This window comes from Nannospalax galili, unplaced genomic scaffold (assembly GCF_000622305.1).
Source record: "Nannospalax galili isolate Female #2095 unplaced genomic scaffold, S.galili_v1.0 scaffold810, whole genome shotgun sequence".
In the NCBI taxonomy this organism is placed as follows: Eukaryota; Metazoa; Chordata; class Mammalia; order Rodentia; family Spalacidae; genus Nannospalax; species Nannospalax galili.
In genome coordinates this window covers 2,047,758-2,059,184 of record NW_008329132.1, presented here as the reverse complement: position 1 = coordinate 2,059,184, position 11,427 = coordinate 2,047,758, and the positions used below count along the sequence as shown (strand labels likewise).

The following is an 11,427-nucleotide window of genomic DNA, read 5'->3' as shown; positions in this document are numbered from 1 at the left end:
GCCGAATACAGAGCGTTTATTTTCTTCAGGATCAGGTTTGTGAATTAATTATGTAAAGACAAGTTCTGTAACCTGAAAACACTTATTAAAACTATATTAATACTTTAGTAAGCTGTATAAAAAAGATAATGTACATTTATAGCACTGCATATCAGGCCAAATCCTGCAGAGGGAATTCCCAGCATGACCTCATTCATCTGTGAGGACACAGAGCAATCCTTGTTTTAGACATACACATCATCTTGTCCGGCCTGGTCTGCCTTCACGTCCTGATGGTTTCCGTCTCAGAATGTGCATGTCTAGTTCTGTGCTTCTCAGAGCACCGTTCCTCATCCACCAGCCATTGGAGGAGGACTGGGCCACGAAGATGACTGATTCGACCCATTCTTCAGGGAGGGTTTCTTGGTGGCCGTCTTCGTCTGGCCGTCTGGAATCCGACGAGCTTCCATGGTCTCTTCTATTTTCACATCTTGCTGAAGCAGTCTTGAAAAAAAAAAAAACCACGAAAAATTCTGCTATTCTCCAGAAGAAATCTGTTATAAAAGATAACCTCCTTTAAAAAAGAGATTTCCATTTCATTATTAACATACAGTTTCATACAGGAAAATTCATTTAATGCAGTTAACACTAAGATGTTTGCACATGCGTTTCTAATCTCTATATATCTGATTATTACTAGACACAGTCGGTTACTTTCTGAGCTCCTCGGCATCTGAGCGTGGATATAAAGTCATCAGGTAGATTTCAATGGCAATGTTTTTCACATCTACTAATTAATAAGGAGCAAATTTTTAAATATGTCAATGCTGTTGTAATGAAATGCTTCTTTTAGTTATGTAGTTATTAAATAAATAATTAAAAAATAAAAATAATAAAATGTTTTTTAAAAAAGATAATTTCCATGGACTGATTCCAGCTGTCCAACACTTGTCCATTTGAGATGTAAACCATCGTCCCTCCGCTCCTGACTTCCGAGCCCCTCCCCAACTTGTTTCTTGATGGTCACATTCATTGGTGGTGTCTTCATGGCTGTGGTTGAGCACCACCATCATCAGTCAGGCAGGTCCAGGCACTTGGGAAGAACGACACTTGCTCTAGTTATGTAAGGAGGCCCAGAAGCGGGAATACAGTACATAGTTAAACACCAGAGCCCCACGAGGCTCAGAAGACGATGGGAAACAGCCTGGTTAGTGTGGCCCCAAGCAGACAGGGCCCACCTTGTGGAGGATGAAGAGATGAGAGTGAGAGGAAGGTGGGTGACAGGTACCACAATGCCAGCCAGTCCCATGGACTTATCCTCCTTCCCTGGCAGTGTGCTGTGCCCCGAGTCCACAGACCTGTGGTCCACCCTAAGAAGGCCAGGTCTCTGTCTAGAACCCCCTTCCACCCCCTCATGAGGCAGGCTCAGCCCTGGGGACAGTGACTTCTGAAGTCACCTATGGGCTTGGCTGTCCTCACTCCCCTGCCTGCTTAGGGAACCAGAGTCTTAAGTGCCCAGGGCCACACAAGTAATAGTCTAGCCCTCGAGCACCGCTTGGTGGCTCTTGCACCTTAGGTTCCGCAGCTCTGCAACCTGCTGAGCCTGGGGACCGGCACATCTGCACTTAGCACGCCTTTCTGCAGCCCACTGAGTCATTAGCAAGATGAGTCCCAGATGTTGGAGGAAGATGGCGGAGCTCCACAGCCACCTCTGGGACAGTTAAACACAGGGATGTGTGTGAATCGATGGGGTCCCAGAGGCTGGCATGCTGGCTCTGTCATGAACAGGAGGCTGGTGACATTGGGGGTTTGCCAGTGGGGAGAAAGAGAGCTTGCTTTTATCTGAAGTACGATGAGGGGACTCGTCGGCTTCTTGAAGGATGGGAGCTAAAATATTTTGGGCGTATGAAAGGGGGATGATTTGCCCCCATCCTGCAGCCCCTTCTGGTGATGTGACATATGGGGCTTGGAGACCCCTGACCTCACTGTGTGGCACAGATGCTGAATGGGTTTGAGAGGAGAAACCACCTTGGAGAGGGCACTTACCCTAAGCCTCACTTTCCATCTGTAAGAGCGAATCACAGATATCCTCAGTCTCAGAGGACTGCCAGAGTTAAGGACAGGGTCTGGACACAGCCTCGGGGAGAGGAAACAGTTGCTGCCCAGCAGGTGTTTGTCACACTTGGTCCACGTGTCATCTCTTGCCACCCAGGTTTCACATTTTCAGTACGAGGTCTGAGAACTGGACTCTGACTCAAACTTCCACTGCCAGAAAACAAATGTACGTACTGGTTTCTGTTTTACGTTTGAAATGCTTTTTATTTAAGTATGGCCTAATGGAAAATGGGACTGCCTTTTATGTGGTACCAGATAATCAATAGTAATGGGAAAATGGCAATACATTATATATGCTTAAGGCTTGAGAAAGAGATGCGTTTGCAGATGTAATTGAATGTTTGCCCCGAAACTCATTCAAAATAACCCTTTCCAGTGCACTGCTTATTGATCCTGTGGTCCATTGACCATCGTGAATTTCAAATGTGGATCATAGGGGTTGGGGGTATCTATCTATCTATCTATCTATCTATCTATCTATCTATCTATCTACTTCTTCATCATCATCTATCTATCATCTATCATCTAGCTAGCTATCACCTATCTACCTATCCTCTATCTAATCTATCATCTATCCATCTATCTATCATCATCTACCTATCATCTTTCTATCTACCTACCTACCTACTTATCATCTATCAATCATCAATCATCTACCTATCCTTTATCTATCATCTATCTGTCTGTCTGTCTGTCTATCATCTGTCAATCTATCATCTATCTATCTTCTATCTATCATCTATCATTATTTATCTATCCTCTACCTATTTACCATCTATCATCTATCTATCTATCATCTATCATTTATCATCTATCTATCTATCATCTATCTATCTTCTATCTATCATCTATCATTATTTACCTATCCTCTACCTATTTACCATCTATCATCTATCTATCATCTATCATTTATCATCTATCTATCTATCTATCTATATCTATCTATCTATCTATCTATCTATCTATCTACCTACCTACCTACCTACATACCTACCTACCTATCTCAACGGCAGAGTGTTTGTCTAGCATGTGTGAAGCCTTAGGTTCAATTTCCAGTACCACAAATATGAATGAATGAACGAATTAATGATAGATGGATCATAGGAAGACTCACCTGTTCAAGGCATCTCCAAGCACAGAGATGAGTGGAATCACTAGCCTTTCTTTCAGGTATATGTGAAGAATTTAACTGATGGGAAGTAGATCAGGCTAGTGATTCCAGCATCAGCTAAATCACAATGGCCATGAGGTGTGTCTGGCTTTGGGTAATGACCACAAACCTCCAGCTTATAAAGTGAACATTGCGTTACTCCCAAGAGGAGCATCCAGCTCCCTTGACTGTGTGGGACTAACGGTGTTTTCTGTGTTCAGATACCAGAGTTTAGATTAAAGTCTTATTAACAATAAACATATCGGGGTTGGGGCCCCAAGAGAGAATGGTACCCATGTGAGTTTCTTTTGTAGAGATGCTTTCTGTTGTTCTGGGTAAGAGATCCTTGAGGGATGTTTTAGTTTGATGCTGAGTTAAGGAAAATAGCATCATCATACAAAGTCTTTGTTCCATTTTAAGTCAAGGTGTGCTCACTTGTTCAGTACTGGAGAAGGACTAACAGGTGACTAGCATCAAGATGTGAGGCTCGGAGTGATGGTTAGTTCTAGTTGTTAGCTGGGTGAAGTCCAGAATCACTTGGGACATGGGCCTCTGGGCATGTCTGTGGGGTATTATCTTGACTGTGTTAACTGAGGTGAGAAAGCCTGTGGGTGGCACCATTCCCTGGCTGGGATCCTACATTGTATCGATGGAGAAAGGGCTGATCAGCAGCGGATCTCCATCGCTCTCTACTTTTTGACTGTGGATGTCATGTGACCAGCACTTCACCTTCCTGCTGCCTTGACTTCCATGACATGATGGACTGTGTGTTCAACTGTGAGCCAAAAATATATATTTTTCTTAGAGTTATTATAGAAACAGGGGAAGAAACTGAGACATTAGGAAAGAGATTCATCATCCACTCGGTTCATCTCCATTTCTCTGGTGAATGGGATGTGGTTCCTGCCTCTTGGGGTAGACAATGCTCAGTGAGGGGCATATAAGGAAATACTTTCAGGGTGAGTTATGGTTGAGAGGGTGGGTTAGGTAGAAGGCCCTGCAGGAGTGAGACAATTAACCCTACAAGGTGAGTCAGGGGCAGAAAGTAGACCTGGAGCAGGAGGACAGGATTTGGCAGGCCACTGTGTCATGATAAGACACAGAACTGTGTGTGCGCTCACCCCAGAGCTTGAGGGGAGGGAAAGAAAGAAAGGACAGTGCTTACAGTGCTTACAGCACTTACAGTGCTTGCTTACAGTGCTTACAGTGCTTACAGCCTCCACCGCAAGGCAGCTCCTCTAGACCTGAAAGAACGGAGACGCTTCGGAAGAGGCTTTCTCTCAGTGATGCTAAGACATTTCTTTGTAGGAAATGCTGGCTCTAGCAGGGGCTTTTGGACACCCAGTCTTCATGGTATCTAATATCTGGAAGAGAGGGACCCCTCAGCTGCTCCTACAGAGCCATCTCAGAAGCGTGTGGTCATTCATAGACTTCTCTGTGATGACCTGAACTTTTGTAGACACAGTACTCACGTCCACCCACCCATCCTGCTTCCCTCCTCCCTCCCTCTCAGCATAGATAATGTTTATTATTTCTTCTTTGCTCTTCCCCCCATTTAAAGCCATTATGTTTTCTCACTATAGAAAAACTTAAAGCTACAGAGAAGTAAGAGAAATCCCCAAGGTGCTAACTGCTGTTAACGTTTTGGTGGTACTTTTCCAAATCCTTCCCCAAATAATTTTCCTATTATAACTTTATGTATATACAATTCCCCATCCTGCTATTTTATTTAATATCATAAATAATTTAAAAGACTCTTTACAAGCATTTCATGGGGTCAAGTTGCCACAGTTAGCTAATACTTTTTTTTATCTTATCCCTTATTAGATATAAATTGTTTTCAGCGTCTTCCTGACATAGATAACACCATGATAGATATCATTGTGTGGAAAATTCTTTCCATATTAGCAGTTTTTATAAAAGATTTTTAGGTTTTATTTTATGAGTGTTTGTGTGCATGTGTGTATATGCATGTGTGTATGTGCATGTGTGTATGTGCATGTGTGTATGTGCATGTGTGTATATGCATGTGTGTATGTGCATGTGTGTATGTGCATGTGTGTATGTGCATGTGTGTATGTATGTGCATCATGTGCCAGAGCCATGTGTTTAGATCCCCTGGAACTGGAGTTGTGACCCATCATGTGGGTGCTGAGAACCAGTCCTGGATCCTCTAGAAGAGCATCAAATGCTTTTAACCGTTGGGTCATCTCTCCGACCCCCATTAGCAATTTTTTTTACCGTGCTGAGGCGCACCCTGGGCCTCATGCATGCAGGCTAGGCAAGTGCTGTATCACTGAGCTAAACCCTCAGCACTTCTGGAATCATCTCCAAAAATGAAGCATAGAAATGGACTTGCTGGGCCAAGGATGGAAGCCTCCTCATGCTTTTGGTCCAGGTTACCACAAACTTCTCTAATGTCAATCCTGTGTCTGCCTCACAGAAACTTTGTAAACAGTGTTATCGTTAAATTCCAACCTCGTAACCAACCAACTTATCAACAAAAAACCATTACCAGTTAGGTGAGATTTTAATTTAATTGATTAGAATTTAAGCCTCACAGAAACAGAGCTGCTTGACTTCCTCATTGATGCTCCTTAGTCACCAGGAATTATCACGAGTGAACATTTTTAGGTGCCCAACAAATACCAGCAGCCTGCAGCATGGCTTCTGAAGGGTCTTTTACTGTAAGCGACGTAGTCCTGCCTGACGCACCGAGATCTGGACTCAGCCTTCTCTTCCAAGTCTTTTGGAGACCTGTTGCTGGCCATGCTTTGCATCAGACAACCTGGGAGCGTTCCCAGGGCCATACGACGTCCTCTTATTTCTGAATTTCAGCAGAGATGCCTTCCTGGTTGGGCCACAGCAGGAGACCTTGTCAGACCTTTGTCACCAGAGAGAAGCAGAGCTCCGAGCACAGGGGGATTTATTTGTGTGTGTGTGTGTGTGTGTGTGTGTGTGCACATTTGTGCATGTGGCGACCAGAGGATGACATTGAGTATCTGACCCAGGTGCTCTACACCTGATTTTTGGAGACAGGCTCTCTCACTGAACGTGGAACTCATCAATTCAGCTAGGCTTGCAGGCCAATGAGCTTGCCTTACCTCCCAGTGCTGGGTTTTTAAGTGCATGCTGCCATGCCTGGGGCTATGTCAATGCTGGGGATCAAATCTAGGTCCTCATGCTTGTGTGACAAGCACTGAACTGACCGAGCTTCCCTTCTAGCCCCGCATAGCGAGCTTTAAATGTCATCACGCCTGTGTGACAGAGACAGGCAAAGGAATTACTCATCAACACGCTCTGCTGTGCCAAGGTTCTCACACAGGTTCAGATACCAACGTGTAAGCTTTTATCAGAGAGACTCATACTGTGGTGGCCTGTCCCTCACTCTCTGCTCCCTCTCACCATATCCCAGCTCAGGTCCCCATCTTTTGGTAAAACCATCTCATCACAATGGTACAGTGTCATGTACCATTGATGCCTCTACTGTGCTTCAAATCCTGTTGGGTTGAAACTGTCCAATTACAGGGCTTTTGTCCTCTTGTGTATAGATCAGAGGACCGAGCCTTCATCTCTGAATCTGTAGCTTGCCAGCTGTCCCCAGGGAGCTCACCCTGGCGGAGGCTTCTGAGACCCATGGCTTGGAGAGCCACCTGGAGACTCTGCAGGGAGCTGTGCCACAGGAGCCACGGCAGACTTCAAAGACCAACAGCAACCTTTGGGTTCAAATGGTGTGCAGAGGACTCTCTACTGGACTTCAGTAACTCTTCTCCTGATCACCCAAAAGGAAAGACAGAATCCAGGCAGAACTTTCTTTTTAAGTTACATAAACTATAAAAGATTTTTTTTGTACAACGAAATGAAAATAAAGGGTAAGTTATAAATGCCACCTCTTAATAGGACAACAGTTAAATTGGAGTTGTACATCATTGACCATGAGAAACTACTTTCATAATTGTTTTAATTTTCTCTCTTGGTGTTATGAAGAACTTTATTACACAGAGCTCTATTTTAGCACCTTTATTTGCAATGAAATAAAGTTTGGAAGAAAATTGAGGTTAAAACATGACCAAGTTCCTCATGACAACAAGCTTAGTAAAGCCCTTGCCGACAGGAGCTGAATTTAAGCAAGGATGGTCTCAGGCACATCTCATTCTTCTTGCCTTCATCAGAGCCTCCGTCTTCCTCATGAATGCTTCCTGGATCTAGAGTTTATACATGAACTTGTTTTGCATATGAAAGGGGTAGCTGAAAGTGTGAACAGCTCACGTTTCAATTTTCAGGACAAGTGTTGCTAGGGAAAGCCTCCTAGATATTTTTTCTAGTTCTGACAAAGAAGTCTTCCTCTTTATTAAAAGACAAAAGAATATCTGTCTTTTGAAAGCATTGACGTTTCCAAATGTTTTGTATTTATTTTCCATTGAGTATTTCATGTGTGCATATAACACACTTTGATTGAACACACCGCCATTTCCTGCTTTGATTGAACACACTGCCATTTCCTCCTTTACTTCCTCCCTCCTTCTCCCTTACCACCACTTTCCCTCCCACCTTCATGTGCTCCCTCTGTCTCTCTCTGTCTCTGTCTCTGTCTCTGTCTCTCTCTCTTGGGCTGGAGGTTGGTACATGGACCAGGCTGGCCTTGATCTCACAGAGATCCACCTGCCTCTGCCTCTGGAGGGCTGGGATTAGAGGCATTGCACCAGCATATCCAGAGTGTCTCTGTCTCTGCTCTGTCTCTGTCTGTCTGTCTCTCTCTTTTAAAACCACTAAGTCCACTTATTGCTGCCTATACATGTGCATGGGTGTGGCCCATATACTGAGCATGGGTAGCCTTTCGGGGGTCCCGCCCCTGAAGAAAACTGACCGTCCCGCCTCCAGCAGCCATCATTGCCAGTATCTCCTCAGGTAGAGGTGGGACTTCGTGAATGACTCCTACATACATGCTGGAATGGATTTCTGACTGGCTTGATCTTGTGCAGATCTTGTGCATGCAGTCCCAGCTGCTGTAAGTTCATGTGTGTAATGGTGCTGTCATATCTGTAAATACCATTTAGCTGCAGAAGTCCACCACCTCGAGTTCTTATAATCTTTCTGCCCCTCTTCTGGGACAATCCCTGGGCCTTGGGGGGATGAATGTGATATAGATGTCCCATTTAGAGCTGAGCACTCCACAGTCTCTTATTTTCTAAAGGATGACCAGTTGTGGGTCTCTGTATTAATCCCTATCAGAATTTTCTCTGATGAGGGTTGAGAAATGTACTAATCTATGGGTATAAAGACAAGAACTTAGGGTGCAGTTTATTACTATGTCCATTAAGCAGAATAATAGTACTGGGTTCTCACCTACTGCCTATGACCTAGCCAGCCATGTGTTTTGGGCCCAGTTATCCCTTGGTAGCATGCATAGAATCTTCCAGCTCTCTGAAAGCTAGCCAGTAGGGATGATGCTTTCAGGATAGTAGGCTCTCAAATAAATAAAAAGCCCCAGTGCAAGGTCTTTTTTTTCTTTTTTCTTTTTTTTGGTAGTGAGATAATAGGTTTAGGAAAATCTTTATTTCCCTAAGAAAAGCTTAAACATTGCAATTCTTTTTTGGCTTTTTTAGTTGAAGCCATGACCACACGTATTGTACGTGTGTGAGTGTGGTGGTGGTAGGGGACCCAGTCATTCATTTTGATTTTCCTGTTTTGGACCAAAAGTCAAAGGAGATACTATTAAGAGACAAGTCCTCCCTCACCAGGAGACAGATAGTTGTCATCACTTATGAGCTGCTTGGTCACTCATTAGAGTATTGCTTTTGGTGGGGGGCGTGTCTTTTTGAGACAGGGTCTCCCTGTAGCCCCAGCTGGACTGGGACTCACTATGGAGACCAGGCTGGGCTTGAACTCATCTAGATCTGCCTGCCTCTGCCTTCCGAGTGCTGGGACCACAGGCGTGTGCCACCCTGGCTTTAGAGTGCGGCTTTGTATGTTACATCGATTTCCTGTGACTCTTGGGCTTGGAGGCTGGACAGCATCGAGTCTTCTGCTCTGGAGTGTGGCAAAGTTTTGAAACAGAAACAACCTCTGAGTCCTCCACCCAGTGGATGAATATTAGAATTGTAGGAAGACTAAGTACTTGACATCGTTATTGGAGGTCAGGAAGTTTCCTACTAAAAATCTCTGTCTAAACTCTAGGGGCCTGAACTCAAAGTGTGTTTATCAGAAGGCTCTGGAGCGGGGCATGCTTTGATTACTAACATGAGGCTCTTGTCCTGTAGAATTCTGGAGCCAGCTTGTGAACTGAGGGGCTTAGAGAGGGGCGGTTGCATGTGCTGGTGGTGAATTTTAAAAAGTCGTTCATGGCTCTCAGCACTTAAGGCATGCTGGATTTCAACATGGCTGTCATTGTTAGCCTTCCTTCTAACAAATTTGAGCTACAGAGACACTGCTGCTTTTGGTTAACAGCTAAACAGCCAAATAGCAGCCAGACTGAAATTGGGTGATGCCTCTAAGAAGACTGCTTGTGACTCCAAAGCTGAGGTGTGATCTGGTGTCCTGGGACTTGTAAATGCACTCTGACCAAGGTCCAGAGGAGAGTCTGAGGATGTCCATGAGGAGAGGGAGCTCCTTTGGAGTGAAGGCCTTGCACGGAGGCAGCTTTCAAGGGAAGGTACTTATTAAGATACTTAAGCTTTTATAAATAGTTATAAGCAATCCTAAACCTGATGGCTTTGGAGGCAAGCATCCTCAGCGCTTGGTTGTGCTCATAGCATAAATAATTATCCAACCCACTGTATTGGCTCTGGCTGTGACTGACAGGACTGCACTTCCTTTGCACGGAAGAGATAATGATCCACCTGATTCTCCAGAGCAATCCCTGCTGGCCTCCTAACACAGATATGGCTGTTGCAGAGGTTAGGGTGGCCTCCATTTCAACGGCAACTATGTGGGACGTTGTGTTTCAGCCAGGGGAGGGGATGTCCTCTTGTCTTGCCGTGGGCCCCCTCTCTCACATCTAACATCATGAGGACAATTCCTGTCCTGCAGAAAGAGGGCCTCCACATTTGGGGAGTAGGATTTTAGCTGAGAGGGGATAAGGTCAAAGGAGATCACAAGTGACCATCACTGGCTTTTTCTTCAAGGGACTTCGGTGAGGGAACTCCTGTGGACAGCATTTCAGTCAGGAAGGAGGCTGGGGCTCAGGCGATTACTGTCCTCCAAACTGGACACCTGGTTCCTGAGCTTGCTGGAGTCACGTTTGGATTGGTGTATGACATTTATTTTTATTTCATGTTATCTTTTAATCCAGACGAGTTTTGAAAAGCAGTTGGCCCACTTGTGATGCATGTGTGTGTTCAAAGATAGAGACTGTCTTTCTTGATTTTTTGCTTTATAAATGATCTCAACATCTTGGATATCCATAATATTCTCAGAAGTTCAAGAAATCTGTGTTGGCCAAAGATAGCACGAAATATCGGGGTTTTGACATAACTTTTGATATCCTGGTGATTGCTGAACTACAGATAACACTGTGATTCAAGTCTGTGATGCAGGCAGGACCTGACTCCTGTTGGCTGATGGTAAGACAAGCAAAGGCAGAATGGGCATAGAGTGGTGGGCTTACCCCACAGATGGTTTGAGCCAAACGTCAGGTCGAGCTGGAAGGTTGGGAGGCCCTTGGTGGGAATCTTTGACCTCTACCAGCTTTTATTGGTGTTCTTCAACTGTGATGGTGTTAGGAGAATCCAGCCTCCAGTGTGAGGTGACAGTTTAGGCCCTGTCATATGCTTCCCATGCTGTGATCTACAGTGTCCCCAGCCTCCAGAATGTCCTCCTTTGTCCTCAACAGCATAATGCATGAAACTACACTGTTGTGTGGCCATTTGTCTGTTTGCCCTAATGGAAACAACCAGCTTCGTAATTGTCTATTAAATGGCCTATTGAATGTTACAGCTAGAAGGACTTCAGCCAAAATAACCAGCATTTTATAAATAACCAGACCCCTCTTCTCATGTAACTTGAAGCACTTTTTGGGAACATTGCTTAAGGCATTCTTACTTCTTTTCTAAAAAAAAAAAAAAAAAAAAAAAAAAATCTCTCGTAGCATAGAGCTATTCTGGTGACTGTTTTCCTGGAATTAAGTCATTTTAGGTGCCTACATCTCTTGTGCTTCCCACTGGTCTTGTACCCAGGAGCGCTGT

At 44.5% G+C, this 11,427-nt stretch overlaps 1 pseudogene; it reads right to left on the bottom strand.

The window, feature by feature from the left end:
• Positions 1-329: 329 nt before the first annotated feature.
• Positions 330-951, bottom strand: LOC103733296 (annotated as a pseudogene).
• Between the last annotated feature and the right edge of the window lie 10,476 nt (positions 952-11,427).